This window comes from Lepisosteus oculatus, chromosome 14, assembly GCF_040954835.1.
Source record: "Lepisosteus oculatus isolate fLepOcu1 chromosome 14, fLepOcu1.hap2, whole genome shotgun sequence".
NCBI lineage: Eukaryota > Metazoa > Chordata > Actinopteri > Semionotiformes > Lepisosteidae > Lepisosteus > Lepisosteus oculatus.
The window spans coordinates 56,465,157-56,479,022 of NC_090709.1; the positions used below are offsets into that span (position 1 = coordinate 56,465,157).

The 13,866-nt window shown below is 40.5% G+C and overlaps 4 non-coding genes across 4 annotated transcripts; all 4 read right to left on the bottom strand.

Moving 5' to 3' along the window:
- Nucleotides 1–1,853: 1,853 nt before the first annotated feature.
- On the bottom strand, nucleotides 1,854–1,947 carry trnai-uau (transfer RNA isoleucine (anticodon UAU)). Its single transcript has 2 exons — nucleotides 1,910–1,947; nucleotides 1,854–1,889 (listed from the first exon to the last, which is right to left on the bottom strand). It is a non-coding gene; the product is annotated as a tRNA-Ile (tRNA).
- A 4,233-nt stretch (nucleotides 1,948–6,180) lies between these two features.
- trnat-cgu (transfer RNA threonine (anticodon CGU)) lies at nucleotides 6,181–6,252 on the bottom strand. Its single transcript has one exon. It is a non-coding gene; the product is annotated as a tRNA-Thr (tRNA).
- Nucleotides 6,253–8,679: 2,427 nt separating this feature from the next.
- Nucleotides 8,680–8,752, bottom strand: trnak-uuu (transfer RNA lysine (anticodon UUU)). The gene has a single exon. It is a non-coding gene; the product is annotated as a tRNA-Lys (tRNA).
- A 1,089-nt stretch (nucleotides 8,753–9,841) lies between these two features.
- On the bottom strand, nucleotides 9,842–9,913 carry trnaa-cgc (transfer RNA alanine (anticodon CGC)). Its single transcript has one exon. It is a non-coding gene; the product is annotated as a tRNA-Ala (tRNA).
- Nucleotides 9,914–13,866: the final 3,953 nt, after the last annotated feature.

The following is a 13,866-nucleotide window of genomic DNA, read 5'->3' on the forward strand; positions in this document are numbered from 1 at the left end:
CAAACTAAACAGGACTATGGGAATGAGATTTGATTTCGAACTGGGTTTTAAATAAATAGGACCGCTGCACTACATTGTGCTTTATGTAAGACAAAAGGTGGGCTTCCTGTGTTTTCGATAACTCAGTTATAAGAGCGGAGGAATATAGTGGAAACAGCTGGGAACTCTTTGTTCTCTGGTTTGAATTTGGCTGGAAGAAAGCTGTTTTTTATGTTCTTTAATCAAAAAGTGAAAATTTGTCGTTCACTTAGTTGTCTTATTTTCTAGGCTTGTAAACTCCTCACTCTTCCTAAAAGAAAGTGCTGCAGATAAAGATACAGTAGTTGTCGGAAGTTTCGTTCAGTTGTAGAGCACATACAGGCTGTATGTGGTTGTTTTCAATCGCCGGCGTCTCCACTCTGGATTTCTTCCTGGGCGCGATATCTTTCCTTACTTGTGTGTGAATTTCAGCCCGACACATAAACCCTTTGTCTGTTTTATAAAGATTATATTTTAAATCAGTTAAAACAAAAAAGTACCAATTACATACACGTAGAAAACACATGTATCTAATTTGAAAATGTGGGCAATGTATTACTAGTAGTGGAGCTGAGCTCACAGAAGAGCAGTTGATATTGTTAAACCACGTATTATTTTTAAATGATGCTACTAAGCACTGGCACGGTGTTTGTGCAGTCCTACCCAAGCTTTCTATCAACTGGATGAGTCTCCTGTTCCATCTCCAATTCTTTCCGCACATTTCGCCTGTTTCACCACCATTATCATTAGACTATAGCCACTAATACGAGAATACTGTTCTGAAAGACTGTCTTAAATAATAATGTTGAAAAGGGTAATGATAAGAGTTTTTTTCATTAAGGTAACCATACATTTGCCTGTATAGTACAACTTATTATCTGTATCCGCAAATCCCCAATATTAATGCTGTCTCCTGAGAAACACAAGTGTAGAGTCAAATAATATTACAACAAATCTATTCAATTAACACCCCTATGTGACAGAACACATTTAAGACTTACACCCCTTTTAAATATGTATTTCCTTCATTTCAGTTCTCTCCCCGGGATACCTGAAAATTCATTATAGTATAATAAAGTCTATGCATGCATTACCTGTAATACAGCTACTGATATAGATAACATTGAACTTCATTATTAAGATATTACACTTTTATTTATAAAATATGTATTGATAAAATTCCTTGTGAATAATTGTAGTGTCTGGAAAGCAATTGTTCATTACTTAATGACGATATTATTTCCACTACATTCAGGACAGTTCCAATGTAATCTATTGTTCCACTTCGTCTGCTTAGTCTCCTACTTTAGTAACATCTAATGGGGAGCAGCTGTTATTTTAGGTTTGTTGCAATTGAGAACAGGTTTGCTACAGAGCTGCTGACAAATTTCAGCAGCCAGTTTGTTGCAACTGACCCGTTGTAGCTACCAATCAGAAAAAAAAACAAACGCAACAACTTCAAAAGAGAAAGAACATTAAAAACAAATCTGGGGAACAACATAAACACAGAATCTAATGCGAGAGCTTTATCAAATCTTCAGTGCTCCTCTTGTCTCAGTAGACCTCTCTCATATATTTGTGTACAGGTCAACTGGAGGTACACAGCTGATAGTAATTTAAGTAGGGAGCTGCATCACAGCATGCGTGGGCTGCAAATGGAAAAGTATAGGTTTATTCAATGCTGAAAATGGAAGTAAACACAATGTTTCAGCTGTGGAGCCTTCTTTGATTGTGACTCGAAATAAATCTTTACTTGTTCATTTGATGTTAATTTATCTCCATCAAATACCTTACAGTATCTAAACTCGACAGTTGCTCTCAGTAGCTTAAGATACTGCTCCAGGTGAGGCTTGAACTCACAACCTCGGCATAACTCCGCTGTGCACTGCTGTATAAGTACCACATGCTGACCGATTGCGCCACTGGAGCTGTGCAAGTCATGCTCCTCATACAGACTGACGCTGCAGAAACACAGGGTGAAAACGGTTTAGGTTGTGGATCCATCTATACATGGGGAACACTAAAATAGCAAGGAAAATACAAGAAAAGAAACTGAAAGAATTGTGCTAACAGCAAAGGGGAACTGAGGGAGGTGGTCAGACAAGTAAATCAGCCTGGCAGATTATTTGTATCGACATTTTTTGAGTCAATCAGCAAACAGATTTCTCTTCATGTGCCTTAAACTGTGCAGTTTGTATCTTCGCTGTATAGGTTTCTTCAGGAGTCCAGTAAACTAACAATAATGGAGAACTAGCTGACGCACCCCGTCGTGAAGACCCTAAGTAAGGTGATTACATGTTTCAATTTCAAGTCGCCTCCTTTACACTCAATTGCAGCCCCGAAACTGAGAGAAAGCATGAGAAATGGCTTCAATTTCAATGTGAAAGTGCAGTACAGGCTCGATGGCTTCACATCTCCCATCAATCAAATAAAATTGCAGTAAAGCGATCTAAATATGACTCTTAAGTACTTGGAAAGATGATTATTTTTAGCGTGCCTCCAAGGGTCTGCTACGAGGCTTAAGTTGGCTTCTTATTCGCCAGCTTCTTATGCGTGTTTTTCGTTCCACCTTAAATGGTGCTGCTGTGATGTTATGTCGCGTTTCGCCTGTAGATGGCTCTCTTCGATCAGTACTAATCCGGCTGGAATACTGTAGACATCTTCACTGAAAAGGAATATCCAAATAAATAGCGACTGTCCAAATTATATTTTTGTATGGAATATATTTCAGAAAATCGCAAACCAATTTTAAAAACTCACCACAACACGGACTTACACTGGGAAAAGGTGACTGCACTTTCTGCTCATTGCTACGGCCTTCCCCCTGATTATGAAAATGTCTCACAGTTCTAACACCGACGTGTGAAAGACAATGTAACAGACTATCAAAATCCTGAAGTACAAGAAATTTTAATGCACCAGTTTTTTAAATATGACCCTCTGATCCTGGCATGTCAGTATACATTTCGAAAAAGTATGGCACCAATTGCATGAATTGCAATGGCACAAATTGTTGAGAATATCACTGACCTTGCCGATATTTGCAGGGGATACGAAAGTTTTGCACATGTTGAACTACAGCACGTAAAAATTGAGCTTCTTAGTCAATATCACCGGGAATGTCCAATAATGACGAACATCAGTAGCTTCAAGGAAACTTTGACTCGCACATGGAGTTTTATCTTCGAATGGAGGGTGGGAGAATTTATTTGTACTCTCGTTGCTCATTAGCTAAACTATTTTAAAAATATGACACAGATTTGTTCGAGAAACTTGTAATCGCCTTAAAGAGAGTCTTCTTGAAGATGTGCACCAGCTAGCTCTCCACTGTCAATTGACAGGACTTTAGGAGAAAATGTTCTCATACAACAAACATACAAATTACACATCTTAAGGAACATGAAGAGAAATCCGTGTACTAAATAACATAAAATTGTCGCTGCAAATTATCACCAAGCTGTTTTATGTGTCTGACCACCTCTTTCCTACTTTGCAGCGAGCACAAATCTTTCTGTTTCTTCATCGCAATTTTACTGTCTCTTTCCCCCATGTGGAGATAGATCCACAGCTGAAACTTTAGGTCAGTTCCTGTTACTCTGTCCGATTGAAAGAGCTGTATTAAAGGCACTCCCATCTCTGCAGGAAAGTTATTGCTGCTCTCAACACAATATACTGCAGCCAAATATAGCGATACTGTCACTGCCTGTGGGCCACGTGTTCCTGCTGGCAGTCTATTATGTCATGTTCATCCACACCCAGAAACATTACTTCATCGCTATTTTACTGTCCCCCATGTGGAGATGGATCCACAGCCGAAACTTTAGGTCAGTTCCTGTTACTCTGTCCGATTGAAAGAGCTGTATTAAAGGCGCTCGCATCTCTGCAGGAAAGTTAATGCTGCTCTCAACACAATATACTGCAGCCAAATATAGCGATACTGTCACTGCCTGTGGGCAACGTGTTCCTGCTGTCAGTCTATAATGTCATGTTCATCCACACCCAGAAACATTACTGCTGGAGCACAAGAGTTATATAGGCGCAGTCCATAGAGCAAGAATCTCTTAATCTCAGAACTGTGGGTTCAGCCCCCACATTGGGTCCCTCTGTGTCAATTTCATCCCCCCAATCCTCCTAGCATGACCTGATGGCGTAACAGTGATACCCAGTACCCAGCGTAATTCAGCTTTCTTTCCACTTGATTCAGATTTTGATCTAAAATCATCGGCCGAACAAGAGTGTCTAAATCGAGGGAGATCTGCTCACAAGCAAGTATTAAACACTTCAGCATTTTCTGTTCCAATACCACACTTTGTCAAAACACTGCCGCTTCTTAAGCTAATAAGTAACGGTTTCTGAGCACGCATTGTATTGCTAATGCTTATATTAAAAAAGCATAAATTCACATAGTGGAATTTGGACTGAACAAAGTAGTCCAGCCCTTTTACAACATTACATACCCACTGATTAAAGCTTAAAACTACAGCAGCAGGAGTAACAATAATGGCAACAACATGTTTGGAGTTCGGCATTTCATTTATTCTGCGGAAACATCGTATCGGAATGAACTGCCCGAGATAAAAGAGTAATTGCGGCTTCAGATCGTTTTTACAGAGCATTGCGTTGTTCTGTTCATGCTGACCATACGCTTTAGATTTGTCATTTACTGCAGGTGTTGCTTTTCCAGGTTTTTCTGAAATTCCTCGCATTTGAGCCAGCACTAAAACATTTCATTCCCGTCGCTGAATACATCGTGGAAACGGTATTTGCAACGGAATGCTGTCACACATGAAACCTTTTTGTTATTCGGTTCTGAAGTTTGAAAATGAAAATAAAACGGGGGTCACTTCATAGGCTTGAAAGAAGTCCAAGCAGCATAAAAACCCGCGAATTTTCACAAAGACTGCACCTTTCTTCTGCTGCTGTTATAAATAAGCCTTAAACATTTGAATGCATACCTTACTGCTGCTAATCACATTCACGTGTTTACAAAGCTTTTTTCTGTCCGTTATGTTTTTGCTAAGCAGTTTCTCCGTTTTCCCCGTACTGTGATTGTCAGCGAGCACAACGAGACTGAAACAGTGTAAAGGCAGGTAAAAAAGACAGGGTAAAACGCCTGATTGTCGGGAGTGGGATTATAACCCGTGCCTCTATTTGGAGATCGAAACACAAAGCTTAAAAGACACTAAGCTGTGAATTTACTGTTTTAAACCGCTTGACTATCCTGAAAAAATTGGTACTGATTGCACCAGTCGCATCCGATTTTCCGTAACTTTAGAACGATTGATACGACTGGACGAACACAATTTATGGCGTTTAGCATGACATGGAAAACGGTACCGGAGCATTCGGGTCCGGACTACCAGACTCAGAAACAGTTTTTACCCCCGCACTATCAAACTATTAAACTCCCAGCCTCTCTCACTCTCTCCTCACCTCTCACCTATGATCTGAACCTCACAGTGCCTTCTTTCTTACCAAAAACCCAAACACACATTGAAAATCTACCTCTACCATACATGTCAAAAGCTCACTCCCCATCATTTCTATCCTTTTATTTCATTCTTTTGATGCATGTTTTTGCACATAACCTGTTACCTTTTTGTTGTTTTTTACACTGCCTGTTGTTGTTTTTTGCACATCGGCTGTTGTCTTTCTTTTGTTATACAATTGTATTGATGTTGTGTTTTTTTCTTTGTACTACTTATGTCCGAGAGCTAGCTAAATAGCATTTCGTTATACCATATACCTGTGTATGAGTATAATGACAATAAACTTGGACTTGAACTTGAACTTGACATAGTCTTGCAGGCAGTATATTATTTTATCGTTTACTCGTATAAAAAAACACGGTCTTCTCGTTCCTAAGTCAGATTTTTAGTGCTTTCAAACGTTACTTCCAACCTGGACTGACGGCTCACCAGATCTGTTTGTGATCAGACCATGAAGTCGGGGGCTGTACCAAGCACACGTTCCTTCCCAATGCTGAGGCGACCATTCGGAAGATGGGTGTAAAGAGAGATAAGCTTTGTCGACTAAAAAACAAGGCAGGATATGGAAGAATACTTATCACTGGCGAAAGTTATGTTCTCTTACTATTGAGATCCCTACATTGCGAGTTTTTTTAAGACTTTGAAACTAAAGGAAAGCGGTGACAAATGAAACAGGCACGGGTGGGGCTTGAACCCACGCTCTTTGGTTTACGAGACCGACGCCTTACCACTTGGCCACCGCGCCTTCGAGTAAGCATGGGAATAAGGTTGTTCAAATTATTTTTTTCTGAATCTGGTTTACATCGCCAAATGTAAACCGGAGGCAGCAACAACAATAAAAGGGATACTTGTCCTTAAACTCGGACGTGATATTCTGCAGACATGTGCACAATGTCCTGTTTTCTTGCAGTGTAGACATTTTGCTGTTCACGCTCCGCATTCATCTGCTTTGTGCGTTATTAGTCCGCACCTGTAACATGTAATGTCAGCCGTCCCCTGTTCTTCTATATCTCTAGCATGACTGCGTCCGGCTGCTCGGCTTTTGTTTGTAAAGTTTGAGCGAGCGCCCCGTTCAGTGTCACTTTGTCACTGTGGTCAGAAAGCATTCTTGATTCTGCTTGAGCTGCTTCATGAATTCTAGCGACTGTAAGAGCTCTTTTTAAAGTCAGCCCTTCTTCCTGCAGCAATTTATAGTCTCTTATGTGCACATTTTTCCACAAGTTGATCTCTTAACATGTCAGTTTCCAATACTCCAAAGTCACAAGATTTAGCCAGTTCTCTTAGTGAAGTCACAAAAGCATTAACAGATTCGTCCTGAGACTAAGTTCTCTGCCTAAATTTATGCCGTTCCAAAACCACATTTCTCCGCGGTGTAAAGGAAGCGTCTAAGGCAGCTACAGTCTTTTTCTCCAGGGAGGTTGGCGAAAATCCGCTGCACGGAAGCCCCGATACAGTGCAGTAATGTAGCACGTCTCAAGGCATCCTGAGCTTCTGTAGATCCACCGGCTATTTAAAAAAACTCTGTACGACTCCATCCATATCTTGTATTCCGTATACAAATCCGGAGCTCCGAGGTTCAGTAGAAGCGGTGGAAAAAGCCGGGCATAAGCAAAGCTTCTCGGCGCGGCTGCCATATCTTCCATGGCGCAAGCTAAACGAAAAGTCCGAAAATTCAAAAGTTCGTTTCTACCAGCAAGAGAACTAAAATCTGCAGTGTTCTGCTCGCTCTGAGTCCGTCAAGCACTCATCTCTGGTCACCATAAATGTTGTGTATCTAAATTTAGAGAAGTTTTTATATTATTTTAACTATTTTGGTAACTACACAGATCACGCCCTTACACTATATCCCTGCCTTCTACTCTCGTTCTGTTGTCTCGCGATGTCTACTCACTATACTACATTTAGCAGGACTTCTTGTTGCAGTTGAGCTCAAAGCTGGAGATGATCTCCATATTCTACCGCAGTAACTAGTCCGAAACGTAGTACACAGTACACACTTTTTAAGTGAAGTCAGGTTGTTAAAAAATTAAACCAGCGCCCTGTCACAGAAACGTACCCCAGTCTCCCGCGCAACAAGCGTGGGTACTCAGCACTATACTAACGAGGAGCACTTGTCCGCAGCTGAGCGTCAGCTCTGTTTACTGTCAGCAGTCATTTCCTCATTTCCAAAGACTTTTTCACCTGCTCTCAGCTTTTAAAGACGGTCATAAACGCTCAAGAAGTAATTCATGTCAGTTTGAAGTCTGTTTCTGTTGTCTCAGCTCTTGATAAAGAAAAGCCGTGCGTGGGAGACTCCCTCTCTGAAGAAGTTTGCCGTCAACCTGCGAGGGAGAAGAGCCATCAATCACCGAGGCAACCACTGAGACAGTTAACATTAAACACGTGAAATGCGAGATGTTGTGATTTTTTTCCCGCTTAAGGCTTCTATCGTTTCTTCTCTAACGAGAAAGAACTCTTTATTAGCAGTTAGATTTTAACAAACGTCTCCAGGGTTAACTGCGACCTGAACACAACGCCTTAGACCAACAGCCATCTTACCTGTGGTACTTAGAGCAGCGCTCAATAAAAATGATCAGAACCTGAAAGCGCTTCTTATGCGGATCAGTATATTCCGATTCCACTGGTTCTGCAGAAGAAATAAGAAAAGCCGAACTCAAACCACTGTTTTGCCATTACGGGTACTTTGTCTGCAGCTGCTTTAAGATCTACTCACACCGTGTTGCCATTAAGGCTACCTTGTTAAAAAAAACTTATATTCACCTTTTTGAACGTGATTATTAGACACCCGTTAAATCTCCACCGAGGTTTCTTGAGAGATCTTCAGCGAGCGAGTATTAAAAAACTACGTCGCTTCCAACCTCTGCTGTCACTGTAAACTCGGACGTGATGTTCTGCAGAGTTGTAGTGTGCCTTTCCTCTTGTCGTATTCAAGAGTACTTACTGTGTGAGCTCCTCACTGCGTGTTCTGTACTCTACTGTGATTTAATTTAGATGATTACGTGGAGTAGAGTGACAAGATCTACTTGAACATTTTCGGTTTGTGAAATGAAACACTAAATACACTACTGTAAATACAAGTAATGGACATTTAAAATAACCACAGTACAGCTAGAACAGTGAAAGATAAGACTATTTAGAATGACATTCACAATAGATTTAAGAACAGCACATCCGCCCGAACAGGGACTTGAACCCTGGGACCTCAGATTAAAAGGCTGATGCTTTACCGAATGAGCTATCCGGGCTCCGAAAGAAGGTCCACACTGTCGGGATCCTCGCAAGTCACGTGTCTCTTGTGCCGAAGAGCAGTCATACCTGACCCGTCTGGAATGACCACTGACAGACTTTATCCAGAAGCGACGGCACCACTCCCAGTAGAATGAGTAAGAAATACAGCATGACATGGGTAGTTAAGGGGCTCCCACAATCCATCTTTCCTCACATTACTAATTTTTTTCAATAGCATTTGGACCTTTTTTCACATTCAGATTTTTTTCTCATTTAATAAAATCTTTTAATCAACAACATTAAAAAGAAAACAAATGGAACATTTTTTGGAACAATAATTAAAAAAAAACTTTCAATGCCTTGGTTGTATATGTGTGCACACCCTTTATAAAGGGAGTTGCAACAGTGCTGAAATGTAAAGAGCATTTCTGTAGAGAAAACAGCATTTTTTCTGCCTTGATGTTAAGCTTAGGGAGCCTGTCTTTTAGAAATTCTATTTCTTCACACCCTGCACAGCCTCCCGACAGACTAACGAATATTTTTGGGAGAAATTGGCTCACACACCGGAAGACACTAACGTTTATTTACGTTAGAGTATGTGAATAACAGTTTAACCGAAAAAGTTTGTAATTGTGATTTTGTTAAAATTTAATAAATCGTCTATCATCAGTAAGTAATTATTAAGAAATTGTTTTATTTCATAAACTATAAGACAATTTAGAGAGTTTATAGGTCATAAACGTCGCTTATGTTCTTTTAACTCTAGCGTTCAGGATCCAAACCCAGGTGCGGACGGTTGTGTTTCTTGAATCTCTTGTAATCATCAAAAGTCGATGTGTAGTCCTTGAGTACTTTCTCGAGTTGTGCCATGGATATTTTATACGATCAATACTTGTCATGCTCTTTTGCATTTTCCTTAACTAAATTAGTTCAAATAATTTAGGATTTAACAGAACTAAATGAGGTACATTTAAAACAGCAGCGCAACTCTGCAGCACGTCGAGTGTACCTGCATTTAATTGTGTAAACCTGGCTCTCTCTGAACACGAGCAAAGAGTTCTCACTCAACAGAAGATTGCGATGTGAGTACTGTAATATAAAGCACCTGGAGATGCCAGGGATTGAACCCGGGACCTCATACATGCGAAGCATGCGCTCTACCACTGAGCTACATCCCCGATGAAAAAAATTAATGGAACAGACTTAGAGATGTGCAAATGCTCACTGATCACACCACTCACGAAGAATGCCTGCAGTTTCCCACTTTCGCGTTTCTTCTACTACAGAGTAAATTCATAGGAATGAAAAAATAAGGAAGGAAAAATAATCGCATCGAAGCTTCAAGAGGCTGGGCACAAATTAATCTGTTATTTTTGCATCCAAAACGGTGGTTGATTCCCAGACGGGGGCGTGCTTTTTTTTCTACCTCCTTACTCGACTGTCCTTCAATTCTATTTTATTTGAAACCTATTTGCATCTTTTAAGTGCTCTTGATAAAACTATGCATAGAAAAAACAGCAGTACTGATGATTTAACGTAAAAGGGTGAAACAACGCCCCAACCACAGGAATGGTAACAGGAAGGATCGTGTTCTTATTTAATATGTCCTTTTGAGATGTCTTGTCAATGCACACAGGCGGTAGAGCTGAATAATTTACTTTTAGTGGTGTTTTTAAACAAAGATGGAACACGTTCTTTCTATACCAGGAAGAAAGGAGCAGACTTTACATTTAAGAGACAAAAATGACACCTTAGCAAAGCTAATATTATTAAAATGACATCACAACAAAAGAGTGGAGCCTTGAGTGAATAAAGCCTTGAGTGGAGCCTTGAGCTTTCATTGGATGTCTGTCTCTCCATAACTTTGTAGGTGAGAGAGAGGATTGTGATAATTTGCAGGTGCTTCTCGGGAGTGTGTTGGTGGTACAGGCGCCTTCCAAATAATTTAGTCAGTTTTTTAATCCCAGCCAGTGCAAACCCAAATCTTTTCAAGATAATCTGTGGTCCGCTAACACATCTTTTGAAACACTACAACAGGTAACACCCCGTGTGAAACATCATGAGCATCTGTTAAACCTCTCTACCTACCCGTTCCTCACAGAGACATGACGAGGGTCTAAAGGGACATTTTGAGCCATAGAAACATTTTATCATTCCGTACTTTCCTGTGCAGTCAGGCCAGTTCCACTTTAACTGCGCCCGACAACGGAGGTCGTTTTGAAAACTACGAGAGTAAAGGAAGAGTAAAGGATTGGAAGCTAGGGAGTTTCAGGTCTGTGTTTTTATTATAGGTTCTCAAATCTGAATACCTTTTCAAGAAGTATTTCAGAATCCCAGTCAAATCCAGTACGAATGCTGCATAGATCTGCATTGTACAATTAGTATACTGTTTGTCCGTTGAATCAAACACGCCTTATGAAGCATTTCTAAAACAGGAGAGATTGTTAGGGAATGCGTCTTCCTGTAAAAAATAAAATGACTTCAAGAGCACTATAAGCAGAGGTGCTCTACAGAAGAACTATAGCCAGAGATGCCAAAGAGGTCGAGATTTCACCACGTGAGAGAAAGCATCTCAGAAAACGAAGTTGCGGTCATTTCCACGCTTCATAAAACCACTAGGTCAAACAACAAGAGCTGAAGAGCCGCTGTTGAGAGTAACACGGCCGAGCGCTCTAAGGAGCTGGCTTAAACCTCCAGCCTCTTCAGGAGCATCTGTTGGAGTCACACTGCTACAGTGTATCGCCTTGTTAAGTATCCCTTTTATTGTTGTTGCTACCTCCAGGCGATGTAAACCAGATTCAGAAAAAAAATAATTTGAACAACATTATTCCCACTTTTTTTCGAAGGTGCGGTGGCCAAGTGGTAAGGCGTCAGTCTCGTAAATCGACGATCGTTTTATCAAACCCCACCCGTGCCTATTTCGAAGTCTTCAAAAAAACTTGCAATGTAGGATTCTCAATAGTAAGAGAACATTACTATCGCCAGTGATTAGTATCCGTGCATATCCTGCCTTGTTTTTTAGTCGACAAAGCTTGTCTCTCTTCACACCCATCTTCTGAATGATCGCCTCAGCATTGGGAAGGAACGTGCGCTTGTTATAGCCCCTGACTCCATGGTCTGATCACAAACAGATCTGGTGAGCTGTCAGTCCAGGTTGGAAGTAACGTTCGAAAGCACTAAAAATCTGACTTAGGAACGAGAAGACCGTGTTTTTTTTAAACGAGTAAACGATAAAATAATATACTGCCTGCAAGACTATGTCAAGTTCAAGTTCAAGTTTATTGTCATTATACTCATACACAGGTATAAGGTATAACGAAATGCTATTTAGCTAGCTCTCGGACATAAGTAGTACAAAGAAAAAAAACACAACAACAATACAATTGTATAACACAAGAAAGACAGAGACAACAGCCGATGTGCAAAAAACAACAACAGGCAGTGTGCAAAACAACAAAAAGGTAACAGGTTATGTGCAAAAACACGCATCAAAAGAATGAAATAAAGGGATAGAAATGATGGGGAGTGAGCTTTTGACATGTATGGTAGAGGTCGATTTTCAATGTGTGTTTGGGTTTTTGGTAAGAAAGAAGCAATCAGCACACATTTTTTTTCAGGATAGTCGAGCAGTTTAAAACAGCAAATTCACAGCTTCGTGTCTTTTACGCTTTGAGTTTCACTCTCCAAATAGACGCACGGGTTCAAATCCCACTCCCGACAATCAGGCGTTTTACCCTGTCTTTTTTACTTGCCTTTACACTGTTTCAGTCTTCTTGTGCTCGCTGACAATCACAGTACGAGGAAAACGGAGAAACTGCTTAGCAAAAACATAACGGACAGAAAAAAGCTTCGTAAACACGTGAATGTGAGTAGCAGCAGTAAGGTATGCATTCAAATGTTTAAGGCAGATTTATAAAAGCAGCAGAAGAAAGGTGCAGCACAATGCAATTTGTGAGAATTCACGGGTTTTTATGCTGCTTGGACTTCTTACAAGCCTATGAATTGACCCCCGTTTTATTTTCATTTTCAAACTTCAGAACCGAATAACAAAAAGGTTTCATGTGTGACAGCATTCCGTTGCAAATACCGTTTCCACGATGTATTCAGCGACGGGAATGAAATGTTTTAGTGCTGGCTCAAATGCGAGGAATTTCAGAAAAACCTGGAAAAGCAACGCCTGCAGTAAATGACAAATCTAAAGCGTGTAGTCAGCATGAACAGAACAACGCAATGCTCTGTAAAAACGATCTAAAGCCGCAATTACTCTTTTATCTCGGGCAGTTCATTCCGATACGATGTTTCCGCAGAATAAATGAAATGCCGAACTCCAAACATGTTGTTCTCATTATTGTTACTCCTGCTGCTGTAGTTTTAAGCTTTAATCAGTGGGTATGTAATGTTGTAAAGGGGCTGGACTACTGTGTTCAGTCCAAATTCCACTATGTGAATTTATGCTTTTTTAATATAAGCATTAACAATACAATGCGTGCTCAAAAACCGTTACTTATTAGTTTAAGAAGCGGCAGTGTTTTGACAAACTGTGGTATTCGAACAGTAAATGCTGAAGTGTTTAATACTCGCTTGTGAGCAGATCTCCCTCGATTTAGACAAACTCTTGTTCGGCCGATGATTTCAGATCAAAATTTAAATCAAGTGGAAAGAAAGCTGAATTACGCTGGGTACTGGGTATCACTGTTACGCCATCAGGTCATGCTAGGAGGATTGGGGGGATGAAATTGACACAGAGGGACCCAATGTGGGGGCTGAACCCACAGTTCTGAGATTAAGAGATTCTTGCTCTATGGACTGCGCCTATATAACTCTTGTGCTCCAGCAGTAATGTTTCTGGGTGTGGATGAACATGACATAATAGACTGACAGCAGGAACACGTGGCCCACAGGCAGTGACAGTATCGCTATATTTGGTTGCAGTATATTGTGTTGAGAGCAGCAATAACTTTCCTGCAGAGAGTTTGGAGTGCCTTTAATAAAGCTCTTTCAATCAGACAGAATAACAGGAACTGACCTAAAGTTTCGGCTGTGGATCCATCTCCACATGGGGGAAAGAGACAGTAAAATAGCGATGAAGAAACAGAAAGATTTGTGCTCGCTGCAAAGTAGGAAAGAGGTG